Here is a 26,409-nt window from a genome sequence, read left to right as displayed (position 1 = left end):
TGTTGGTTTTTTATGAACCTATAGATTGGAGGAAAACTACAAGATAAAAGTGTTAAAGCACAGATAATAGCTGAAAATAAAGTGAGTGTTGTCTAGTCTGTAATGCTATGCTATACCATTAGGACTTTATACAACCCATTCATAGGGCCATATTTATACTTTTTGACGCAAAGCTGCGCCGGCGCAGTTTTTCGTCAAAAAAATTACCACCGGCTAACGCCATTTCGATGCGCTGTGCGGGCGTCAAATTTATACTTTGACGCACGGCGGCGCAACCAACAGGTGGGAGTCTTTTTTTTTACGCACACAGCGGCGTCAAGTCGTAAAGGAAAACAACGTTAACGCAACGTAAATGACTGTGGGTCGATTTACGACAGCGCAACCCGGAAAGCACCATTTTTTTTAACGCAATTGCGTCAAATTTACCCGCGAACACTGCCCTTTCAGCAGAGGAGAGCCAAAATGGATCCCATATGCCACAACAGACCCCAGGAAGATGACAGCAGACCAGGAACCAGCCAGGATGATCCATACAGGAACCAAGACATATATAGAAAAAAAAGAAAGTGTCGCTTCAGTGCAGAGGAGCATGAAATTCTGGTTAAAGAGGTGACGGAACACCAGCACCAACTGTTCATCACATCTAAGTTGCCAATCAGCAGGAGAGAGGCCATATGGCAACAAATTGTTGACAAGATCAACAGTGTGGGTGAAGTACGCAGGACAGTCACCGAGTGTAAGAAACGCTGGCATGACTGCAAACGTAGGACAAAGGAAGAAATGGCCAGGAACAGGAAGGCAGCACTGCAGACTGGAGGTGGGAGTCCAGCACACCAGGAGGCCCTGGACCACATGGAGGAGATGGTCGCAGCCGTCATCCCTGAGGAGATCGTCACAGGGATTCAAGGACAGGACAGCGCAGACTACCACGAGGCAACGCACATGCAGGGTAAGTCGCAGGGGAAGTTAAAATGCAATAATGTTAACAGCAACCGGGGGGGAATACCTAATACACAATGCATGTAAGTCAGCATATATATGGAGTGGCATGGGTAGAGGGGCACCGCAGGGTGGCATGCCCAGCACAGACAGAAGCTGGGGCACTACATAACACAGCACCAACAACTGTCCCATGGGGGCATTCTGTCATGACAACAATGGAGCTAAGGGAAAGCCGCGACAGGTGGGAAGGCCACTACGTCAAACTTACATACTGGCACTCGTCAGTCAAAATAGATCCTACATCAACTAGGTCCCTATCAGTAATCCAGTAGCCAAAACAACAACTGCAATGTAACTGCAACAACAGTTGACACTAACACCTCTGATCTCTGTGCAGCTATAGTAGCCGATGGCAGTAACCTGAACACAAATTCACAGAGAGGCTTTAAAAGTGCTTGCTGACCAAGAGATGGTCTGTAGGATCATACTCACTTGTGCCATATTGCACAATATTTGTGTAAAAAGGAACATTCCCCTCCTTGAACCAGACCCAGACATGCCGGAAGACGACAAAGAGGAGGATGCTGGCCTGCAACAGGAGGGGGAACAACCAAACACGGCTGCTGGAAGGCGTAGGCGCCAACAGCTTGTAAATAATTTCTTTTAATAATTTCTTATGTAAACACTTATTGCACAATTGTAAATAAACACAGATAACAAACACCACATCATGCTTTGGCCTATTCATTTCTGCCCACCTTTAGTTTGAATTTGCTGAAGAAGAATGTCGTCTCATTGTGCAATAATGACATAACACTCATCACACAAAAAATATACACCACAAATGTCTACACAGTGGCTATGATGTTTCATGATACATTACCATCCACAGAGGCCAACAGGAGTACAAATGTGCCAATGACACATGCCGGATCCAGACACCTGAGACAGTGTCTCACTCAGCACAAAAATGTAGCTCATTTGAAAGTCTCATTACACGTGTTCAGTGACAGGGTGGGACCATCCATGTGTACGTGACCATGTCCTCAATGGCTTGTATCAATTTTTGAAATAAACAATACCCAATTGCAACAAGAGTAGCTGCCACTAACTCATGAGGGGACCCTGAAGTTACAGTGACAACATACACCCAGACAGTTGATAGTGGATCCACATTCGCCCACACATATAAACATATGTCATCCAATCAACCAAATATTTGCAAGCAGCCAATCACAGTAGTGTCCCAGTTCGAAACTAGCAGGAAGAATGTAACATGCCACTAAACCAGGTAATGCATAAAGGGCCACATACATCAACAACCTATTTGTCATCAGCACATGAGGAACGCCGAGATTGAGCAAACATAGTCAGTGCAAAATGGTATGTCAGATTGCTCCAAATAATCAATAGGGCAAACGTCAAATGGGCAAATGGGATGATTGAATGGCTAACAGTGATTCATACCCTATGGCCTTCCATTAGCCTGCTGCTGCAGGTTTAGCATAACAGCATAAATGATAGACCTGGATAAATTAGCAAATCTGGAAGGGCAAAACCTAGGGTGCTGGTGGCCTAAGTCCACCTCTACCGCCCCCCAAATATACAAGTATTAGGTAGATGTGAAGTAAACACATGCATAAGGCGCATGTGTGGCCTACATGCCAAAAGTCAAACACAAATCAGATACACAAAATCATTAATAGGACATGGATAGCCCCATAAAAAGTGTAAGTGACTATTGCACTCCCTGTTTGGACTATAGATAAATGCATTACTGTTATAAATGTGGACACATTTTTGAGAAGGAATACATCCTGGTATCCCATTCATCATTTCCAAATAGCCATCATCAATTACCCAAAATATGTTTACAAATATGGTTAATAAACATTTAGAGCAATCATAAATATTACAGTGTGAATGCCTTCTACACATCCAATAAGGGACATGTGTCATAGCTAACCACAAATGTGTATCACATAGCACCGTTTGGCCATGACAAAGTTCCTTTCACAACTTGAAAAAATGTAGACATTTTTGTCAAAATGCGTCATATTTTGACGCATACAGCATGGGCGTCATAATTTTTTCACGTACAGGAGTGCACAGATTGCAGAGTCAAAATATATTATATGAAAAATACTAAAATAATAAGGTACATTACATGTCCACCATATTGTCTATGAAGCGTCATATTTTGATGCATACAGCATGGGCGTCATAATTTTTTCACGTACAGGAGTGCACAGATTGCAGAGTCAAAAAATATTATATGAAAAATAATAAAATAATAAGGTACATTACATGTCCACCATATTGTCTATGAAGCGTCATATTTTGACGCATACAGCATGGGCGTCATAATTTTTTCACGTGCAGGAGTGCACAGATTGCAGAGTCAAAAAATATTATATGAAAAATATTAAAATAATAAGGTACATTACATGTCCACCATATTGTCTATGAAGCGTCATATTTTGACGCATACAGCATGGGCGTCATAATTTTTTCACGTACAGGAGTGCACAGATTGCCGAGTCAAATATAATGTTCATATTTGGTACTCATATTTGCCAGCAAATTACAAATCTACTGTAGAACTGTAAACTCAGCCTCACACAAATGTAAGGGAACAATGAAGAAATTAGTTTTGACTCTGCATTATGTGCAATGATATGCGTCAAAAAATATGACGCACAATCTGTATGCGTGAAAATATGACGCATAACGGAAAAATAAAAACGGCGGCCATTTTCTGCAGGAAGTGATGTAATAGGATATCCTGTTTACATAATCTGTACTGTGAGTTTACTTTCACTTTCACTTTGCAGTCTCAGATTCTTCTAGACTGTGTGGCTGTGTGAAAAGTGTTGTCCTGTGTTTTACTGCTTTTGTGTCCTGTGTACCTTGTATATTGTGCTTTTGTGATCATAGTCTTGTTGTCTAATATTGTCTTAGTCTGTTTTGTATACTTTTGTTTGTTTTGTCTGTGGGAGTCTGTTCTGGGTAGTTTAATTTTGGGGTTAGTTGGGCTATTTTTCATAAGTTTTCTTTTTCCTTCACTACTCTACCTTTCCCCATTTCCCACTTTTACTTTTTTGTCTATTTTTTCACCTTTCAATTTGTAAATATGTCAGGTAGGCCTCGGCTTGCCAGGATGGGTGAGGAGGAATTGGGGAGATTCATTTGGCTTGTTTGCCATTTCCTCCCACTCATGCTGGAGGCTGGGGGCCGTGTGATACAGGGGTATCACACAGAGGCACGCAAAGTCCGGTGGGGGAAGGTGCGGCATCACCTGGTCCGGGTCTACGGCAGCATTAGGAATGAGCATCAACTCAAGCACCGCTGGGCTGATCTGATATCCAGGGAGCAGGATCTGCTGGACCACCTGGGAATCAGGATTGGTGGCCATGTTGGTGAGTACAAATCAATTACATGTGAATAATTTAAAGGTCTGTGGGGACATGTGATGATTGTTACCCAATCTGATAGATAAGTAGCTGACTGTGTGTAATGCTAGGGAAACCTAATGTGTATTTGTTGCACAATGTGTAGGAAGACCAATGCTAGCAGTCAGATGGCTCATGTTTTCAACACATACCGGATGCCTGTAGCTGTATGTAATGTTTTGTTGCATTTGTGTCAGACAAGCGACACGTTAATGCCTCTTCTTGAACTCTACAGGTCATAATTGCCAGTGAAAAAGTGATGTTGAAACATCATACCTACATATGTAGACGCCATAGCTAAACAGAAAATAGTAAACCCATGATGATGCTATAAATGTGTGGTGCCTTCACGTCACATGAAGTTAGCTATGTTGTCCACACATATGTCACATGTGTGTCTGGTTGGTGTGTGTTGAAAATGTCCACATAGCCTGTTTGAGTTTGAGGGGTCATGCAGTCCTCAAGTAACCAGCTTTTGGATGTCTCTCTGGGATGCACATGATGAGATGAATGCAACCCTATATTGTTGGGGCATAGTAATGGAGGTGTATCTTTGACACCACATGACTGTCCTGGCCAATGCATGTGTGTAGTAGGGTGTGTAACTGTAGCAGGAGACTCATCCAATGTAAATGTTGCTTAAAAATACATCCATGCAGTATGAGGATGTGTGAAAGTGTATCATTACGCATGTCATATTCACACAGTGTCATAGTAACTGCAATTATTTGCCAGTGCACGGAGTCTGAGTATATTCTTCCCTTCATGCTTTACAGGTGGACCTGCACCGTACACCGTGGGAGAGGTGGCACATTTTGAGGACCCCGATACCTACAGTGAGTGTGGCCTGAGTGCTATTTTTATTGTTTGCTAGTGATGCATGATGGACTACTGTGTGTTCAACAGAATTGAAGATTTGATGCGCTGCCCGTTCATTGGCATTGTTGCTTTAGTGGGATTTCAAATATCACTTCTGTTTCTGTAGACCAATACTTAGCCATCTCTCAGATTTAGGGGCTGTAGGTCATTCCAGTCGGCCCGCTATGGGGAGTGGGATGAGTCATGTGGAATACACTGGTTAATGTAAGAGTTGCTCTGGGACTTGGCTTGGACTGAGTCTGCATATCAGACTGACATTCTCCCAGATAGCTTTGGCAAAAGGCTTGTATAAAATGTGCAGCTTCCTAGTTGAGGATGGACTGAGTACACTGTAGGTTGGATCTTCCGGGGGCATGTACTTCCACAAGTTGAACTAGAAGTGTGTGTGTGACTAGAGTGCAATGCCCTAGGTGTTCAGTCGACTCATGATCATGGGTGTTCTTGCTCCTCTGTGTGTGTGGTAAAACATGCCTCACTGGTAGTATGTGATGTTAGCCTGAGTCAGTGCATTTTGACATGTGTGGACCTTGGATAGAACAATGTTTGGCTGACTCCAAAGTGTTGCTAGCCCTTCATTGGTGTTGTGTGTGGAGCCAAATACTTGTTGACCTTTCTATACACTCCTGGGTGTGCATTGAATCTGGGATTGTTGGTTGTTCTTCCCACCCCACCCTCAAAGAGTGCCATGTGATTGGTAATAGGGTACCTAGGACTGTAGCAACCAGTATGTTACACATACTTGTGACCTTTTGCAACTTTGTTTATAACCTAGTGTACACATTCGGTTATGGCCCATGGGTTCAATATTTGCAAACAACAATTTACAAATGGCATTGAGTGAGGGTTGTGATACTTATCACATAGAGTGACATATGTAGTGAAGTCAGTATGCGGAAGAGGTTCAGCCATAATGTCAGCTGCATTAGGCATTATTTGGATGAGAAGTTTAGGCTGATGTCACCCATCATGTAGAGACATGGATATGCTAGGTGTGAGATGGCCTTATGTATGCAGGCTTCACATGTACTTCCTCTGAGACTTTAAATGAACTATGTTGTGACAATTGCTGGAACAAATACAGTACAAGTAATGTGCAAATGACCCATTGTGCTATTCCACCCAATGCATTTCCCATGGTAAATATTTGCCATATCTCTTCACAGCTGCAAACATGAGTGCCGCAGATAGACACCAGTTTGAGAGGCGTGCCATGCGATACCGGCACATCCTGCAGGTGCAGTCGGGGTACAGGAGGATGGCCCGCAAATACCAAGCCGATCGGGCCTCCGGGGCATGGTGGGCCTCACCACAGGGTGGCCCTACATTGCCCACAACAGCCACCACCACCACATCCACCAGGTCTCCCCAAGTGGCCCCATCAACGGCTGGGACAGTTGACCCTGCCTCGTCATCAAGACCTGGACCCAGCCATGTTCCACACCCAGGACAGTCCAGTGGGCATTCAACTACTGGCACAAGGTCCACCTCGGCCAGCACACAGACTGCAGCAGCCCCTCCTGTAGACGCAGCCGCATTCCTGGCATTAAGCCGTAAATTGGACAAAGTGTTTACAAAGGTGGACAAGCTAAGCCAGGATGTGGCATATATTAAGAAAAGGGTTCGGTCCATCAGGCGGACCCTACGGAGGGCCAACCTCTAGGACTTTTGCCATGTTTTACTTTTACCCCTCCCCTCTCTCCTCTTTCCTATTTTGTACTGATAGTTGGGTTTTGGGGATTAGTATTAGGTTAGTATAGGTTGTTAGCTTAGTTAGTGTTAGGGAAGAGGGTGTGGGTCCTTATTCTTTCTATATTTCTTTTTTGGGTGGGTGGGTGTCAATGTTGGGATTCCTGTTTGTTTAAAAAAAAATATATATATATATATAAAAATAAAAAATACAAAAAAATATATGATTGTTTAGAATAGTATAGTATGTGTGTAGGTTAGTATGTGTTGTCCTGCATGTGTCCTGTCTCATAATGGTGGGTGGGGGGTTGATGTTTAGATCGTTTCGTTATATGTGTAGAGTAAGTTTAGCTTAGGTTAGTTAGGGACAGTTGTGGGTTAGTAGTAGTCAGGTTAGATTAGTGTAGGTATTACTTTTCCCTTAGTTGCCTCTTGTGTGAATAAATAGTAATAAATATATAGTTAACCCTTTGCATGATGCGTTAGGTGCTACTTTATCATGGCCTTGACATCAGTGTAGGTGAATGTTTTTCTATGACATTAGTGTCCTATGCTACCCACCACAGAAAATTGAGGTTTAACATGCCAGCTACCCGTGTGCTAACTTGGTAAGTATCCACCATTTGGGAGACCCACCATTGGTAGTTTGCATCGATCACCAAGGTTTTGTGTTGATGAGTAGGTATTCTACTTCACAAAGTGTGCTTCCAGACTTGTTATTGTGGGTAATTTAATAGGTCGGACTACAGTGTGATGTTCAGAGAGATCTTTGTAGATGAGGTGTTGTTAACACTCTTGTCTTGTTGCCTTCATTGCTGACCTAGATCATGTGTGTAATAATTCAGCATGACTTTCCTTCATGGAAGTATACTCAGAAAGGGTGATTGATGCAGTGTTTAGTTGTGTTTGCTTAGATTATGCTGCATAATTTCATGTTTTAGTATTGCATGGTGCCTACATTTCTCAGCCACCATTAGTTGACTAGAATTGCTATAGATGGAGCATTATTCTGTCCAACACAGCATGATTGTGTGTGGTTTGTCCCTTCATCAGTTATTCTCCTCAGGATGGTAAGGCTATGATGCAATCCTGGCCACTGCACAGTTGTATCAGACTACATGATGTCAGGACAGTTGTATTGACAAGCTACATGGTTGCCACACAGGCACTTTAGAGTCATCTACTGCACAGTTGATGTGTCAAATCACACAGAGACATAGTGTGTGCAAGTGCTATTTATTGATAGGTGCTGTAGTACAAAATGTCCATTGTCCATGTTTGCTGAGTCCGTTCTGGTGCATTCTTACATGGTGATCCTACAGAAGGGGTGTGGATGATGCTCCTGACATGCTGGGGTGATGTCACAGACAGTGCAGAGGGACAGGAATTGGCAAATAGTAGGAGAGAGACATTCACTGGCAATGGTGACAAGTCATACAGTGGATTGCAGAACAGTCATTGAGTGTAGTTGCAGTGAGACTGGCATTTGACAAAACGTAGGACCTTGGTCAAAGTAGGCCATGGTGCAGGGACTAGTGCTTCCGGGTACTCTTCCGCAAGAATGTGATCTGTTCCATGTCTTCTTCTGATGTGTGTGTTGCCTGGTTTGTCCTTGTTGTTGTTGGTTGTGAAGGGGCAACACACACCTCAGTGTTAGAAGACGTGGAGGCAGACATCCCGGGGGCTGGTCCCTGTGAAGTTCTTAAGGGCAGTACTGCTGCAAGGAGGGCCTGCTGGTGTTTGAGAATAGCAGCCACATCACGATGGTAGGCAGCCAGGTCGGCCCTGAGGGGTTCAATGTTGCATTCGTGCACACGTTGACTGGATTGCAGTTGTAGGTGTTGTGTCAACTGGATGACAGCTGTGCTGATTTCCTTCTGTGTTTTAGCAAGTTCCTGCAAGAGAGATGTTAGGGCTTGCATTGCAGCTGCCTGATCTACAAATGACGTCATGCACGAACGCACCCCCTCAAGGCTGGCTGCCATGTTTTGCATCCCCACCCGCACCTCCTTGGCCAGCTCCCGCTGGACACCAACTACAGTTCTTTCAAAGCTGGTGCCAGTGTCGTCAGAGTCCTCAGCTGTGTAGAAGCTGGCAGGTCTTACAATTGGGGTGGTGGGTGGTTCTTCTGTGATGGCTGCTTGTTCTCTGCTCCTCCTTGTAACTGAGGGTGGGGTCTGGAGGGTTTCAAGGACCTTTTGGATGGTCTCCTGGGAAATGTTTATGGGCTCGTCATCCATGTCATCAGGGAAATCAGGGACAGGCATATCGGCAGGAGATCCATGTTCCTCTGCAATGAAACAGGGTACAATTAGTGTGTCTGTGTTGTGACAATTTTGCCATAACATGCAAGCCTTTTGCTGAGTTTACTTTGTGCTCTGGTTTGGTATCTGCTGTCCTTCATATGAGCATTGTTATAGGCCTATGGCCCACCTGTGTGTCACATGTATGATATATAGTTATCAGACTTGTCTGCCTAATCGCCTCTAGGTGTTGCTTTGTACCAATTAGGGAATTGCCATCTTTTTGTCCTACTTGTCCCTCCGTGTATATCTATTCTTATGGAGAGACATTTTGTTGCGTGGGCTCTCATTATCCTAAATGAGACTACTGGATTTCTAGGCAGCAGGATCGATAACGGTGTGGGGGCCTGAGTCTGACCCACTTGTAAAGAACTCTGTCACCCTAAATCTTTTTTATGGCTCTGGCTAACTAGCAGTGCCTCATGTCTCCCACGGGGAATAAATGATTAGGCAGCCGAGCGCATGACATTTTTGCAACTTCTCAGGGAAGTGGTGGTCACTCAGATCCAAACCAACTCTCTCATTTCCAGTATGATCTCATATACAAATGACAAAGACAGTATGAGTTTTATATGATGGTTTCATTAAACAACTGTATTTTAGATAATAAGGCGTGAGCCGCAATAACCAGAACAATACAACATAGTAGAATTGAAATAGTCACCAGGAGAGTAAAACTTAAGAACAAAGCTATCATAGTGCCTAACAGTTTCTACTCTCCCTCTGCTTGTTCTATTTAGAGCACAGCATGTTCAGCTTCTAGCTTGCCTTTCCGAATCACTGGGGAGACATCAGCCCTCATACCTGAGCAAAGGCCTGTGATCTGGTTCAGCATCTGCAACAAGGCAGGCAGCGTCTAGTTGTGGTTCTCTGTTCGGAAACTCCCTCTTGTGTGTATTGGGACAAGGAAGTGTTTTTATAACTAACATGTCATCGTGATCACAAAATGTCCCTACGCAGGAATGCGACATCTAAACTCCTACCACGTCTATCGGCAATGTACCAGACTGTATCCTTAACTGAAACACAGAGTGAATATGTTATGGAGAACTCCAGTGCTGAAGTAGGCAAAACAGTGTGAAATGAATACAAAACAAGACTGTAGAACTGGCTATTTGAAAATAATAGTACGATGCCTAATAAAAAGCATTTAGTGCAAAGTGCACAGAGGCTCTAAGCTGTCAGCAAATGAATAAAATACATTCAGGGCAAAGTGCACAAAGACATAATGCCTGAAGCTAATGCGCAAAAGATAGGTAAAACTTACCACACTACATTTTCACTGGCTGTGGGTGTTGTGATTGCTCTGCCAGCACACTTGCCTCTCAGGACCTGCCCCACAATCTTTTTATTCACATTGACCTAAATGTAATTGGTATGTGACATATCCTATGCATGGCAATGTTAGGATGTGATATGGATTTAAACATTGTTGATGTTTCCAGCTGATGTTGGGTAATGTGTGTTTAATTGGATTGGCCTGTTTATCGTATCAATGTCCTATTTGGTTCTCAGACTGTGCAGGTGTGTTTCAGTGACCAGTTGCATGTGTCCCCTCCTCAATGTTATTGTCTGAGCAGTATGACATTAGTGATGTTGCCTTGTTAGCCAGACACGTGAGGGACCCTGACGTATGCAGCATGTGTGTGTCCTTAGTGCTGTGTGGCTCCTATTGCTGTTTACTTTGGCTGATGTATGTGTCAACTATGGGCATTAGCATTTGAGTGTACTGGTGCCTTTGTCGTATTTCTAGAAATAGTTGCAGAAGTCATCCTCACCCCCTAATTTAGGTAGGTATGTTCCATGGGGAGGTTCCTGCCATTTGCTACTATAGCTGCACAGAGATCAGAGGTGTTAGTGTCAACTGTTGTTGCAGTTACATTGCAGTTGTTGTTTTGGCTACTGGATTACTGATAGGGACCTAGTTGATGTAGGATACATTTTGACTGTCGAGTGCCTGGATGTAAGTTTGACGTAGTGGCCTTCCCACCTGTCGCTGCTTTCCCTTAGCTCCATTGTTGTCATGACAGGATGGCCCCATGGGACTGTTGTTGGTGCTGTGTTTTGTCGTGCCCCAGCTTCTGTCTGTGCTGGCCATGCCCCCCTGCCGTGCCCCTTTACCCATGCCACTTCATATATATGCTGACTTACATGCATTGTGTAGTTGGTATTCCCCACCCCGGTTGCAGTTGTCATTATTGCATTATAATTCCCCATGTGACTTACCCTGCATGTGCGTTGTGTCCTGGTAGTCTGCGCTGTCCTGTCCTTGAATCCCTGTGACGATCTCCTCAGGGATGACGGCTGCGACCATCTCCTCCATGTGGTCCAGGGCCTCCTGTTGTGCTGGACTCCCCCCTCCAGTCTGCAGTGCTGCCTTCCTGTTCCTGGCCATTTTTTCCTTTGTCCTACGTTTGCAGTCATGCCAGCGTTTCTTACACTCGGTGACTGTTCTGCGTTCTTCAGCCACACTGTTGATCTTGTCCACAATTTGTTTCCATATGGCCTCTCCTGCTGATTGGCAACTTAGAGGTGATGAACAGTTGGTGCTGGTGTTCCGTCACCTCTTTAACCAGGATTTCCTGCTCCTCTGCACTGAAGCGACACTTTCTTTTTTTTCTAAAAATGTCCTGGTTCATGTATGGATTATCCTGGCTGGTTCCTGGTCTGCTGTCATCTTCCTGGGGTATGTTGGGTCATCTGGGATCCATTCTGGCTCTCCTCTGCTGAAAGGGCAGTGTTCGCGGGTAAATTTGACGCTATTGCGTCAAAATTGACGGCGCTTTCCGGGTTGCGCTGTCGTAAATCGACCCACAGTCATTTGCGTCGCGTTAACGTTGGTTTCCTTTACGACTTGACGCCGCTGTGTGCGTCACGAAATAATGACTCCCACCTGTTGGTTGCGCCGCCGTGCGTCAAAGTATAAATTTGACGCCCGCACGGCGCATCGAAATGGCGTTAGTCGGCGCTCATTTTTTTGACGCAAAACTGCGACGGCGCAGCTTTGCGTCAAAAAGTATAAATATGGCCCCAAGTCTGGAAGCACACTTTGTGATGTAGAATACCTACTCATCAACACAAATCCTTGGTGATCGATGTAAACTACCAATGGTGGGTCTACCAAATGGTGGATACTTACCAAGTTAGCACACGGGTAGCTGCCATGTTAAAGCTCCATGGTCTGTGGTGTGTAGCATAGGACACAAATGTCATAGAAAAACATTCACCTACACTGATGTCAAGGCCATGATCAAGTAGCAGTTAACGCATAATGCAAAGGGTTAACTATATGTTTATTCCTATGTATTCACACCAGAGGCAACTAAGGGAAAAGTCATACCTACACTAATCTAACCTGACTACTCCTAACCCACAACTGTCCCTAACTAACCTAAGCTAAACTTACTCTACACATAGAACGAATCGATCTAAACATCAACCCCCCACCCACCATTATGAGACAGGACACATGCAGGACAACACATACTAACCTACACACATACTATACTATCCTAAACAATCATATATTTTTTTTTATTTTTTTTTTATTTTTAGAATTTTTTTTTTTTTTTTTTTTTTTTATAAACAAACAGGAATCCCAACATTGACCCCCACACACCCACACAAAAATGAAAAATAGAAAGAATAAGGACCCCCCACCCTCCTCCCTAACACTAACTAAGCTAACAACCTACACTAACCTAACACTAATCCGCAAAACCCAACTATCAGTACAAAAAGGAAAGAGGAGAGAGGGGAGGGGTACATGTAAAAAATGCAATAAAGTCTTAGAGGTTGGCCCTCCGTAGGGTTCGCCTGATGGACCGAACCCTTTTCTTAATATATGCCACATCCTGGCTTAGCTTGTCCACCTTTGAAATAAATTTGTCCATTTTCCGGTTTAATGCCAGGAATGCCGCTGGGTCAATAGGAGGGGCTGCTGCAGTCTGTGTGCTGGCCGAGGTGCACGGTGTGGCAGTAGTTGTTTGCCCACTGGACTGTCCTGCAGCTTGGAAATTGCTGGGTCCAGGTCGTGCTGATGAGGCAGGGTCAACTGTCCCCGCCGTTGCTGGGGCCACTTGGGGAGACCTGGTGGATGTGGTGGTGGTGGCTGTTGTGGGCAATGTAGGGCCCCCCTGTGATGAGGCCCACCATGCCCCAGAGGCCCGATCGGCTTGGTATTTTCAGGCCATCCTCCTGAACCCCGACTGCACCTGCAGGATATGCCGGTATCTCATTGCACGCCTTTCGAACGGATGTCTCTGTGCGGCACTCATGTTTGCAGCTGTGAAGAGATATGGCAACTATTTACCATAGGAAATGCATTGGGTGGAATAGCACAATGGGTCAATTGTACATTACTTGTACTGTATTTGTTACAGCGATTTTCACAACATAGTTCATTGAAAGTCTCAGAGGAAGTACATGTGAAGCCTGCATACAAAAGGGCATCTCACACCTTGCATATCCATGTCTCAACATGATGGGTGACATCAGCCTAAACTTCTCATCCAAATAATGGGTAATGCAGCTGACATTATGGCTGAACCTCTTCCGCATACTGACTTCACTACATATGTCACTCTATGTAATAACTATCACAACCTTCAATCAATGCCCTTTGTAAATGTTTTTTGCAAATATTGAACTCATGTGCCATAACCGAATGTGTACACTAGGTTCTAAACAAAGTTGCAAAAGGTCACAAGTATGTGTAACATAATGGTTGCTACAGTCCTAGGTACCCTATTCCCAATCACATGGCAGTCTTTGAGGGTGGGGTGGGAAGAACAACTAACAATCCCAGATTCAATGCACACCCAGGAGTGTATAGAAAGCTCAACGAATATTTGCCTCCACTCACAACACCAATGAAGGGCTAGCAACAAATTGGAGTCAGCCAAACCTTGTCCTATCCAAGGTCCACACATGTCAAAATGCACTGACTTAGGCCAACATCACATACTACCAGTGAGGCATATTTTAACACACACACAGAGGAGCAAGAACACCCATGATCATGAGTAGAATGAACACCTAGGCCATTGCACTCTAGTCCCACACACTCCTAGTTCAACGTGTGGAAGTACATGCCCCCGGAAGATCCAACCTACAGTGTACTCAGTCTATCCTCAACTAGGGAAGCTGCATATTTAAGATAAGCCTTTTGCAGAAGCTATCTGGGAGAATGTCAGTCTGAAATGCAGACTCAGTCCAAGCCAAGTCCCAGAGCTACTCTTACATTGACCAGTGTATTCCACATGACTCATCCCATTCCCCATAGCGGGCCGACTGGAATGACCTACAGCCCCTAAATCTGAGAGATGAATAAGCATTGGTCTATCGAAACTGAAGTGATATTTGAAATCCCACTAATGCAACAATACCAAAGAATGGGCAGCGCATCAAACCTTGAATTCTGTTGCACACACAGTAGTCTATCATGCATCACTAGCAAACAATAAAAATAGCACTCATGCCACACTCACTGTAGGTGTCGGGGTCCTCAAAATGAGCCACCTCTCCCACGGTGTACGGTGCAGGTCCACCTGTAAAGCATGGAAGGAAGAATATACTCAGACTCCGTGCACTGACAAACAATTGCACTTACAAAGACAATGTGAGAATATGACATGCGTAAAGAAACACTTTCACACATGCTCATACTGCATGGAAGAATTCTTAATCAACATTTACATTGGATGAGTCTCCTGCTACAGTTACACACCCTACTACACACATGCAGTGGCCAGGACAGTCATGTGGTGTCAAAGATACACCTCCATTAGTATGCCCCAACAATATCGGGGTGCATTCATCTCATCATGTGCATCCCAGAGAGACATCCAAAAGCTGGTTACTTGAGGACTGCATGACCCCTCAAACTCAAACAGCCTATGTGGTCATTTTCAACACACACCAACCAGACACACATGTGACATATGTATGGACAACATAGCTAACTCCAATTGACGTGAAGGCACCACTCATATATAGCATCATATTGGGTTTACAAATTTCTGTCTAGCTATGGCGTCTACATATGTAGGTATGATGTTTCAACATCCATTTTTCACTGGCTATTATGACCTGTAGAGTTCAAATAGAGGCATTAACGTGTCGCTTGACTGACACAAAGGCAACACTACATTACATACAGCTACAGGCATCCGGTATGTGTAGGAAACATGAGCTATCTGACTGCTAGCATTTGTCTTCCTACACATTGTGCAACAATTACCCAGTAGGTTTCCCTAGCATTACACACAGTCAGCTACTTATCTAGCAGATTGGGAAACAATCATCACATGTCCACACACAGCTTTCAATTATTCACATGTAATTGATTTGTACTCACCAACATGGCCACCAATCCTGATTCCCAGGTGGTCCAGCAGATCCTGCTCCCTGGATATCAGATCAGCCCAGCGGTGCTTGAGTTGATGGTCATTCCTCAGGCTACCGTAGACACGGACCAAGTGATGGCGCACCTTCCCCGACCGGACTTTACGCGCCTCCGTGTGATACCCCTGTATCACACGGCCCCCAGCCTCCAGCATGAGTGGGAGGAAATGGCAAACAAGCCATATAAATCCCCCCAATTCCTCCTCACCCATCCTGGCAAGCCTTGGCCTACCTGACATCTCTGCACTTACAAAGGTGAAAAAGTTGGACAAAAAGGAAAAGGGGGAAATGGGGAAAGGTAGAGTAGTGAAAAAAAAAAGGAAACTTAAGAATAAGAGCCCAACTAACCCCAAATTTACACTACCCAGAACAGACTCCCACAGACAATAAAAGAAACACTGGACTTGACAAAAGTATACAAAAAAGACTCAGACAGTATTAAACAACAAGACAATGATCACAAAAGCACAATAGAGAAGGTACACTGGACACAAAAGCACTAAAACACAGGACAACACTTTCCACACAGCCACACAGTCTAGAATAATCTGAGATTGCAAAGTGAAAGTACACCCACAGTACAGAATCTGTAAACAGGATATCCTATTACATCACATCCTGCAGAAAATGGCCGCCGTTTTTATTTTTCCGTTATGCGTCATATTTTCACGCATACAGATTGCGCGTCATATTTTTTGACGCATAACAGTGCACATAATGCAGAGTCAAAAAAAAATTCTACATTGTTCCCTTATATTTGTGTGAGGCTTATTTTACAGTTCTAGAGTTGAAATTTAAGCCGCTGGCAAATATGATGACCAGATATGAAAATGTATTTTGACTCTGCATTATGTGCACTCCTTTACGTCAAAAAATTATGACGCCCAAGCTGTATGCGTGGAAATATGACACATCATCGAAAATATGGTGGCCATGTAATGCTGCTTATTAATATATTAATTTTAAAAGGATATTTTTTGACTCTGCATTATGTTCACTCCTGTACGTCAAAACATTATGACGCCCAAGCTGTCTGCGTGGAAATATGACGCATCAAATATGTCTTTATTTTGTCAAATTGTGAAAGGAATTTTGTCATGACCAAACGGTGCTAAGTGATACACATTTGGGGTTAGCTATGACACATGTCCCTTATAGGATTTATAGAAGGCATTCACAGTGTAATAGTAATGATTGCTCAAAATGGTTATTACCCATATTTGTACACATATTTTGGGTAATTGCTGATGGCTAATTTCAAATGATGAATGGGATACCAGGATGTATTCCTTAGCAACAATGTGTCCACATTTATCACGGTAATCCAATTATCTATAGTCCAAACAGGTAGTGCAATTGTCACTTACACTTTTTATGGGGGTAACCATGTCCTAATTATGAATTTGTGTATCTTATATGTGTTTTACTTTTGACATGTAGGCCCCACATGCGCCTTATGCATGTGTGTACTTCACATGTGCATATTTCATGTATATTTGGGGGGCGGTAGAGGTGGACTTAGGCCCCCAGCACCCTAGGGTTTGCCCTTCCAGATTTGCTAATTTATCCAAGGGTTTCATTTATTCAGTAATGCTAAACCTGCGGCAGCAGGCTCATGGAAGGCCATAGGGTATGATTCACTGTTTGCCATTCAATAATCCCATTTGCCCATTTGACGTATGCCCAATTAATTATTTGGTGCAATCTGACATACCATTTTGCATTGAACATTTTTGCTAAATCTCGGCGTTCCTCATGTTCTGATGACAAATAGGTTGTTGATGTATGTGGCCCTTTATGCATTACCTGGTTTTGTGGCATGTTTCATTCTTCCTGCTAGGTTCCAACTGGGACACTACTGTGATCGGCTGCTTGCAAATATGTGGTTGATTGGATGGCACATGTTTATATGTGTGGTCCAATGTAGATCCACTATCAACTGTCTGGGTGTATGTTGTCACTGTAACTTCCAGGTCTCCTCATGAGTTAGTGGCAGCTAATCTTGTTCCAATTGGGCATTGTTTTTAGCAAAAATGGAGAGAAGCCATTGAGGACATGGTCACCTACACATGGATGGTCCCACCCTGTCACTGAACACGTGTAATGAGACTTTTAAATGAGCTACATTTTTGTGCTGAGTGAGAGAATGTCTCAGGTGTCTGGATCAGGCATGTGTCATTGCCACATTTGTACTCCTGTTGGCCTCTGTGGATGGTAATGTATCATGAAACATCATAGTCTCTGTGCAGACGTAAATGGCTGGTATTCAACACACAACTCATCTTTAGCATTTGAAAAAAAAAGTTACTCAGCGTTTTGAACAGTCAGGGTCCTCATATGTGTTGACTTTTCATGGACATTATCTGAGGTTGCTGGTTTTGATGGAGGCCATTTACACCATCATACACTATGGTCCTGGTCCACTGTCACACTTTAAAGTTTAGGCAATAATGAAGGTCAGACAACGGAAGGGCCAAGATTTGTCTATTCATGGGTACTGTCACAAATCTGATGCAAATGACAGTCAGATGAAGCACTACTATGTATTTTAGTATACATTGATGAGGCTAATGACAAATGATTGTCTGAGGTACAAAAGGTATTGGACAGCATGTGTGGTCCATAGGTGGACCCCAGGTATCTGTAGAGTGACCCACGGACAGGTGCCAGTCAGGCTGACAGGATGCTGGGTCAATCAGGTGCACGCTCTTTCAGTAATTACATGATCACGTGTTCTGACTAGGACTGGTCAGAGGGTGCATTAGACAGTTGAGATGTCACACTGTGTATGTCCTGTGTTCCTTTGAAGGTGACACATGAACCCTGATAAAGTGTTACACGGCAACATTAGTGTCAAAGCTTAATGATGTAATGGCTCACATTCAAGCATGTATGCAGTAGGAGGCATCTGCAGGGACAGGGCATGTACATTTGGGTGGTGTGCATGGAGGGGATCACAGGTGTGGCCTCCATCTGTGTCTCACTAGTCCTGTCAGATGGGATTAGCTGATAAATAGCCTACAGTACCTTTCACAGAAGAATCAATCTACAGGTGATACCAGGCCTTATAAACTCCAAGGCAGTGTATTATATGAGCTGTGTTCCATGCAGTGAGATGGTAGTATGACAATGGTCGGCATAGTAAAGGGTGTGGCACACTGGATGACTCTTGTGGGTGTGTGTGTGTTGATGAGGGAATCTGAGTGTACACAAATCGGCATTCCAGGGACCTCTTCAGACAGGTGGGGTGTGAGCAGCTGCAAGTGTGTGTATTGTTTTTAGAAAAGGGCTGACATGTAGATGGGATGTGATGTGATGGATGCTTGTCATAGGTGTAGCACTTGTGCTGTGTATGTTCAGCTTATGTGTAACTCTAGTGACAGATAGTCATTGCAATTATAGTAAGTAGTTGGAATTACTGTTGGCAAGAGTCTAGTACTACTTTCCTGTCCTGAAGCATTAGCATGTGAACTGGCTGATGTATGAGGCCTGTTTTCCCCTAGTTGAGTGATGGTGTTTTAGTTGTGTGCCATCTGCGGCGATGATCCATGTTTCCTACATGTATGTGAGTCATATGTGTGGTCCTCAGCTATTGCCCTTCAAAGGTGAACTGTAGAGGATGTCTGTCATTTACATGGTGTGTGTATTTGACCATTGTATGGTGGCCATTACATTTGTGGTGTATATTTTTTGTGTGATGAGTGTTATGTCATTATTGCTCAATGAGACAACATTCTTCTTCAGCAATTTCAAACTAAAGGTGGGCAGAAATGAATAGGCCAAACCATGATGTGGTGTTTGTTATCTGTGTTTATTTACAATTGTGCATTAAGTGGTGATAGAAAAAATTATGAAAATAAATTATTTACAATCTGTTGGCGCCTACGCACTCCAGCAGCCGTGTTTGGTTGTTCCCCCTCCTGTTGCAGGCCAGCATCCTCCTCTTCGTCGTCTTCAGGCATGTATGGGTCTGGTTCCAGGAGGGGAATGTTCCTTTTTACACAAATGTTGTGCAATATGGCACAAGTGAGTATGATCCTACAGACCATCTCTGGGGAATATAGTAGGCTACCGCCAGTGATGTCAAGGCAGCGGAACCTTGACTTTAGGATCCCAAAGGTCCGCTCGACAATGCTGCATGTCCTCTTATGGGTGTCATTGTATGCCCGCTCTGCAGCAGTAGTCGGGTTCCCAAATGGTGTCATTAGCCATGGCTGGATGCCATACCCCTGATCAGCTGAAAGAAAAACACAGAATGGGATCATGTAGATGTAGCAGGCACTCTTGTAAACACCTTTCATGGCAGTAGTAGTCTTGTGTTGTCTGTGACTCATTTGTGTACTAACGTGACAACCTATACTTGTAGGCTATAACTTTTGCTTTGTGTTTTTTCCTTGGCTGAGCAAGTGTTTGTCAGCTAACCGTTTGTCAGCAGTATGTTTTGGGAATTGCAGTAGATTGTGTCCTCCCTAGCATTGTGACTTGTGATACAGGTGTCCGTGTGTCTTCACTGGGGGTGACATGATAGTTCCATGCAGAGTTAAAATTGAAAGTGTTAACACGTTCATATGAAAGTACCCTGGACATCCCATACCTTTAGACTTATGCAATGTATTAATGTACAGGTTATTGTGACACTTACAATTTGCAAGGTGACATTTAGGCAACCACACTCATTAATGTCTTCACATTAAGCTGTACAGTAAATTCCAATGTGTGACAGGTTCAATGGTGAGTTAAGAAACATGGCTAGTGATGTCAGGACCTTAGTGTGTTCCTGTTCACATGTTGCTGTTGTGGTGTATGTGTTGTGTGTCCTAGAGGGTTGCTGTGCAGTGTGTATATAAGTAGGTTTCTGTACTTACCAAAAGTATTCCATTGCCATACCGTCCATCCTGGAAGTGTTGGTTGATGGTGCTGTGACGGAAGATAAAGGAGTCATGGACACTCCCAGGATATTTAGCCACGATGTTGGTGATCAATCCCTGGTGATCGACTATGGGCTGCACGTTGATGGAATGTGTGTGCTTTCTGTTGCGGTAGAGGTGTTCTGTTGCAGCAGGTGGCACAAGGCGTACGTGTGTGCAGTCGATTGCACCAAGGACATGAGGGAAGCCACTGATGGCGTAGAACCCCTGTTTAGTTTCCTGCTGCTTCTGCAGTGTGTTAGGGAAGCAGATGTGGAGGGGTGTCAGTCGAATGATGGCATCCAGTACTTTTGGCAGAAATGCGGAGAATGATGGTTGTGATATTCCGCCAACCAGGGCATCAGTTGTTTGAAACGAGCCACTTGCCAGCAGGTGAAGTACGGCAAGCAACTTTGTTTCTGTTGGGATGGTGCGGGGTGTCACTAACGTGGGGGCCAACTCCTGTTCAATGTTTCTCAGCAGCTGCTGAATGGCCTGCCAGTTCAACCGGTACCTCTGTATGATGTCGTGTTCCCTGAGGCTATGCAGGGTTGTTCTTGGGCGGAATATCCTCTCCTGCCTTCTGCGCTGCCTTTGGGGTCCCTGCTGTTGTTGTTGCAGCTGCTGTTGTTGCTGCAGGGCTCTGCGTCTACGTGCACGCTGGATAAAAATGACCTCCATGTCTCCTTGTTACTGCTCTGCTGCTCTGCTGCTCTGTTGTTTGTTCTGTGTGTTCTGATTAAATACAGGTGTGTTTTCCCCATTTTAACGCCTGCCCTGACCCAGGCGTTAAATTTTGACGCACATCAGGCTTTGCGTAATTTTTTTGCTCCGCCTCCCGCCCAAGACTCATTTTTGCCCGGATGCATAAATACGACGCACGGCCGTGTGCGTCGTTTTTTGGACGGGAACGCCTACCCTGCATATCATTAACGCACGGTGGGTTGCCGCATCAAGAAAATGACGCACATTGCGGATTTTTATCGTCCGCGGGCTCGGGCGTCAGGGTTTAAATATGGGACAACGTTTGCGCTGATTGTGCGTCAAATTTTTCGACGCACATTCGGCGCAAACGGAGTATAAATGTGCCCCATAGTTTGCTAACTTTACAGTAAGACCACACATGCCCAGGTTCTATATAGAGGATTACTACAGGTAATTCTGTACCCTACTAAGGGCCATATTTATACTTTTTGACACACAACTGCATCAACGCAGTTGTGCGTCAAAAATTTTAACGCCGGCTAGCACCATTCTAAAGCGCCATGCTGGCGCCTTATTTATTGAATGACGTTAGCCGGCGCAGCTGACTGGTGTGCGTAAAAAAAAATGACCCACACCAGGCAGCGCCGGCGTAGGGGAAAATGGAGCTTGGGCGTAAAAAAATGGGGCAAGTCAGGTCTGAGGCAAAATTTTGGCCTCAACCCGATTTGCGCCATTTTTTTTTACTCCCAACCCCCATTAAAATGACTCCTGTCTTAGCACAGACAGGAGTCATGCCCCCTTGCCCAATGGCCATGCCCAGGGGACTTATGTCCCCTGGGCATGGTCATTGGGCATAGTGGCATGTAGGGGGGCATAAATCAGGAACCCCTATGCCACAAAAAAAATAAAAAAATACTTACCTGAACTTACCTTAAGTTCCCTGGGATGGGTCCCTCCATCCTTGGGCAGCCTCCTGGGGTGGGCAAGGGTGGCAGGGGGTGTCCCTGGGGGCATGGGAGGGCACCTCTGGGCTCCTTCCGAGCCCACAGGTCCCTTAACTCCTGCCCTGACCAGGTTTTAAAAAATGACGCAAAAGCGGCTGGACGTCATTTTTTTGGCCCGCCCACTCGCGTGCGTCATTTTTGCACGGGAGTATAAATAAGGCGCACATGCCTTAGAGTCATTTTTTAGAAGGGAACGCCTACCTTGCATACCATTAACGCAAGGTAGGTGTCCACGCTAAAAAATGACGCAAACTCCAAGATCTTTGGCGCTAGACGGCTCTAACGCCAAAGTACAAATATGGAGTTAGCTTTGCGTCGGATTTGCATACAAAAAAAACAACGCAAATCCGGTGCAAACAGAGTATAAATATGCCCCTAAGTGAGGGTGGGTACTTACAAGAATGCCTTTAAAGGGAAAAATCCTTATCCTATGACAATTTGGCAACTTTAGAAATCTGCTGAAAACCATATGTTGCAGGTGGAATCATAGCGAAAGCTTGGCTAAGTAGGCATGGGAGTATATAATTTGCATAGGACAGCCCCTTTTTCAATCCTATTATTATTCTGCAGTTTCCATGTAGCACCACTAGAGGGCAGCACTTGAACACAAATCCACAGAGAAGTTTTAAAAGTGCTTGCTGAACCACCTCTTGTTGTTTTTTTATGAACCGATAGATTGGAAGACTGGAATGACTGAGGGAATGAGTATTAAGAAATGATTGGCCTGTTTTAGTGATAAAAGAGGTGCAAGATTTGGAAGGAAAACTACAAGATAAAAGTGTTAAAGCAAAGATAATAGCTGAGAAATAACGTGAGTGTTGTCTAGTCTGTAATGCTATGCTATACCATTAGAACTTTATACATCCCACTTATAGTTTGCAAACATTACAGTAAGACCACACATGCCCAGGTTCTATATAGAGGATTACTACAGGTAATTCTGTACCCTACTAAGTGAGGGTGGGTACTTATAAGAATGCCTTTGAGTGGAAAAATCCTTATCCTAACAGAATTTGGCAACTTTAGAAATCTGCTGAATACCATATGTTGCAGGTGGAATCATAGCGAAAGCTTGGCGAAGTAAGCATGGGAGTATATAATTTGCATAGGACAGCCCCTTTTTCAATCCTATTATTATTCTGCAGTTTCCATGTAGCACTTCTAGAGGGCAGCACTTGAACACAAATCCACAGAGAGGCTTTAAAAGTGCTTGCTGAACTACCTCTTGTTGGTTTTTTATGAACATATACATTGGAGGACTGTAATGACTGAGGGAATGAGTATTGAGAAATGATTGGCCTGTTTTATTGATAAAAGGAATGGAAAATTTGGAATGAAAACTACAAGATAAAAGTGTTAAAGCACAGATAATAGCTGAGAGATAAAGTAAGTGTTGTCTAATCTGTAATGCTATGCTATATCATTAGGACTTTATACATCCCAATCATAGGTTGCAAACTTTACAGTAAGACCACACATGCCCAGGTTCTATATAGAGGAGTACTACAGGTAATTCTGTACCCTACTAAGTGAGGGTGGGTACTTATAAGAATGCCTTTGAGTGGAAATATCCTTATCCTAAGACAATTTGGCAACTTTAGAAATCTGCTGAAGACCATATGTTGCAGGTGGAATCATAGCGAAAGCTTGGTGAAGTAAGCATGGGAGTATATAATTTGCATAGGACAGCCCCTTTTTCAATCCCATTATTATTTGGAGTTTCCATGTAGCACTACTAGAGGGCAGCACTTGAACACAAATCCGCAGAGAGGCTTTAAAAGTCCTTGCTGAACTACCTCTTGTTGGTTTTTTATGAACCAATAGATTATAGAACTGGAATGACTGAGGGAATGAGTATTGAGAAATGATTGGCCTGTTTTATTGATAAAAGGGGTGCAAGATGTAGGAAAGTACCTTCTTGCCTGGCATGTTACCCCCATTTTTTACTGTATATATGTTGTTTTAGTTGTATGTGTCACTGGGACCCTGCCAGCCAGGGCCCCAGTGCTCATAAGTGTGCCCTGAATGTGTTACCTGTGTTATGACTAACTGTCTCACTGAGGCTCTGCTATCCAGAACCTCAGTGGTTATGCTCTCTCATTTCTTTCCAAATTGTCACTAACAGGCTAGTGACCAATTTCACCAATTTACATTGGCATACTGGAACACCCTTATAATTCCCTAGTATATGGTACTGAGGTACCCAGGGTATTGGGGTTCCGGGAGATCCCTATGGGCTGCAGCATTTCTTTTGCCACCCATAGGGAGCTCTGACAATTCTTACACAGGCCTGCCACTGCAGCCTGAGTAAAATAACGTCCACGTTATTTCACAGCCATTTACCACTGCACTTAAGTAACTTATAAGTCACCTATATGTCTAACCTTTACCTGGTAAAGGTTAGGTGCTAAGTTTCTTAGTGTGTGGGCACCCTGGCACTAGCCAAGGTGCCCCCACATTGTTCAGGGCAAATTCCCCAGACTTTGTGAGTGCGGGGACACCATTACACGCGTGCACTACACATAGGTCAATACCTATGTGTAGCTTCACAATGGTAACTCCGAATATGGCCATGTAACATGTCTATGATCATGGAATTGCCCCCTCTATGCCATCCTGGCATTGTTGGCACAATCCCATGATCCCACGGGTCTGTAGCACAGACCCGGGTACTGCCAAACTGCCTTTTCAGGGGTTTCACTGCAGCTGCTGCTACTGCCAACCCCTCAGACAGGTTTCTGCCCTCCTGGGGTCCAGCCAGGCTTGGCCCAGGATGGCAGAACAAAGAACTTCCTCAGAGAGAGGGTGTTACACCCTCTCCCTTTGGAAAAAGGTGTTAAGGCAGGGGAGGAGTAGCCTCCCCCAGCCTCTGGAAATGCTTTCATGGGCACAGATGGAGCCCATTTCTGCATAAGCCAGTCTACACCAGTTCAGGGACCCCTCAGCCCTGCTCTGGCGCGAAACTGGACAAAGGAAAGCGGAGTGACCACTTCCCTGACCTGCACCTCCCCTGGGAGGTGCCCAGAGCTCCTCCAGTGTGCTCCAGAACTCTGCCATCTTGGAAACAGAGGTGCTGCTGGCACACTGGACTGCTCTGAGTGGCCAGGGCCAGCAGGTGACGTCAGAGACTCCTTCTGATAGGCTCCTTCAGGTGTTGCTAGCCTATCTTCTCTCCTAAGTAGCCAAACCCTCTTTTCTGGCTATTTAGGATCTCTGCTTTGGGGATTTCCTTAGATAACGAATGCAAGAGCTCATCCGAGTTCCTCTGCATCTCTCTCTTCACCTTCTGCCAAGGAATCGACTGCTGACCACGCTGGAAGCCTGCAACACTGCAACAAAGTAGCGAAGACGACTACTGCAACTCTGTAACGCTTATCCTGCCGCCTTCTCGACTGTTTTCCTGGTGGTGCATGCTGTGGGGGTAGTCTGCCTCCTCTCTGCACTAGAAGCTCCGAAGAAATCTCCTGTTGGTCGACGGAATCGTCCCCCTGCAACCGCAGGCACCAAAGAACTGCATCACCGGTCCCCTGGGTCTCCTCTCAGCATGACGAGCGAGGTCCCTTGAATCCAGCAACTCAGTCCAAGTGACTCCCACAGTCCAGTGACTCTTCAGTCCAAGTTTGGTGGAGGTAAGTCCTTGCCTCCCCACGCCAGACTGCATTGCTGGGAACCGCGTCTTTTGCAGCTACTCCGGCTCCTGTGCACTTTCCGAGGGAATCCTTTGTGCACAGCCAAGCCTGGGTCCACAGCACTCTAACCTGCATTGCACGACCTCCTGAGTTGTCCTCTGGCGGCGTGGGTCTCCTTTGTGCAACTTCGGGTGAGCACCATTTCACTCCTCTTTGTAGTGCTTGTTCCAGCACTTCTGCGGGTGCTGCCTGCTTTTGAGAGGGCTCCTTGTCTTGCTGGGCGCCCCCTCTGTCCCCTGACGCAATTGGCGACATCCTGGTCCCTCCTGGGTTACAGCAGCATCCAAAAACCCTAACTGCATGACTTGCAGCTAACAAGGCTTGTTTGCGGTCTTTCTTTAGGAAAATACTTCTGCACAACTCTCCACGGCGTGGGACATCCATCTTCCAAAGGGGAAGTTTCTAGCCCTTGTCGTTCCTGCAGAATCCTCAGCTTC

This window comes from Pleurodeles waltl, chromosome 4_2 (genome assembly GCF_031143425.1).
Source record: "Pleurodeles waltl isolate 20211129_DDA chromosome 4_2, aPleWal1.hap1.20221129, whole genome shotgun sequence".
NCBI lineage: Eukaryota > Metazoa > Chordata > Amphibia > Caudata > Salamandridae > Pleurodeles > Pleurodeles waltl.
The sequence above is the reverse complement of the archived record's forward strand: the minus strand, read 5'-3'. Positions refer to the sequence as shown.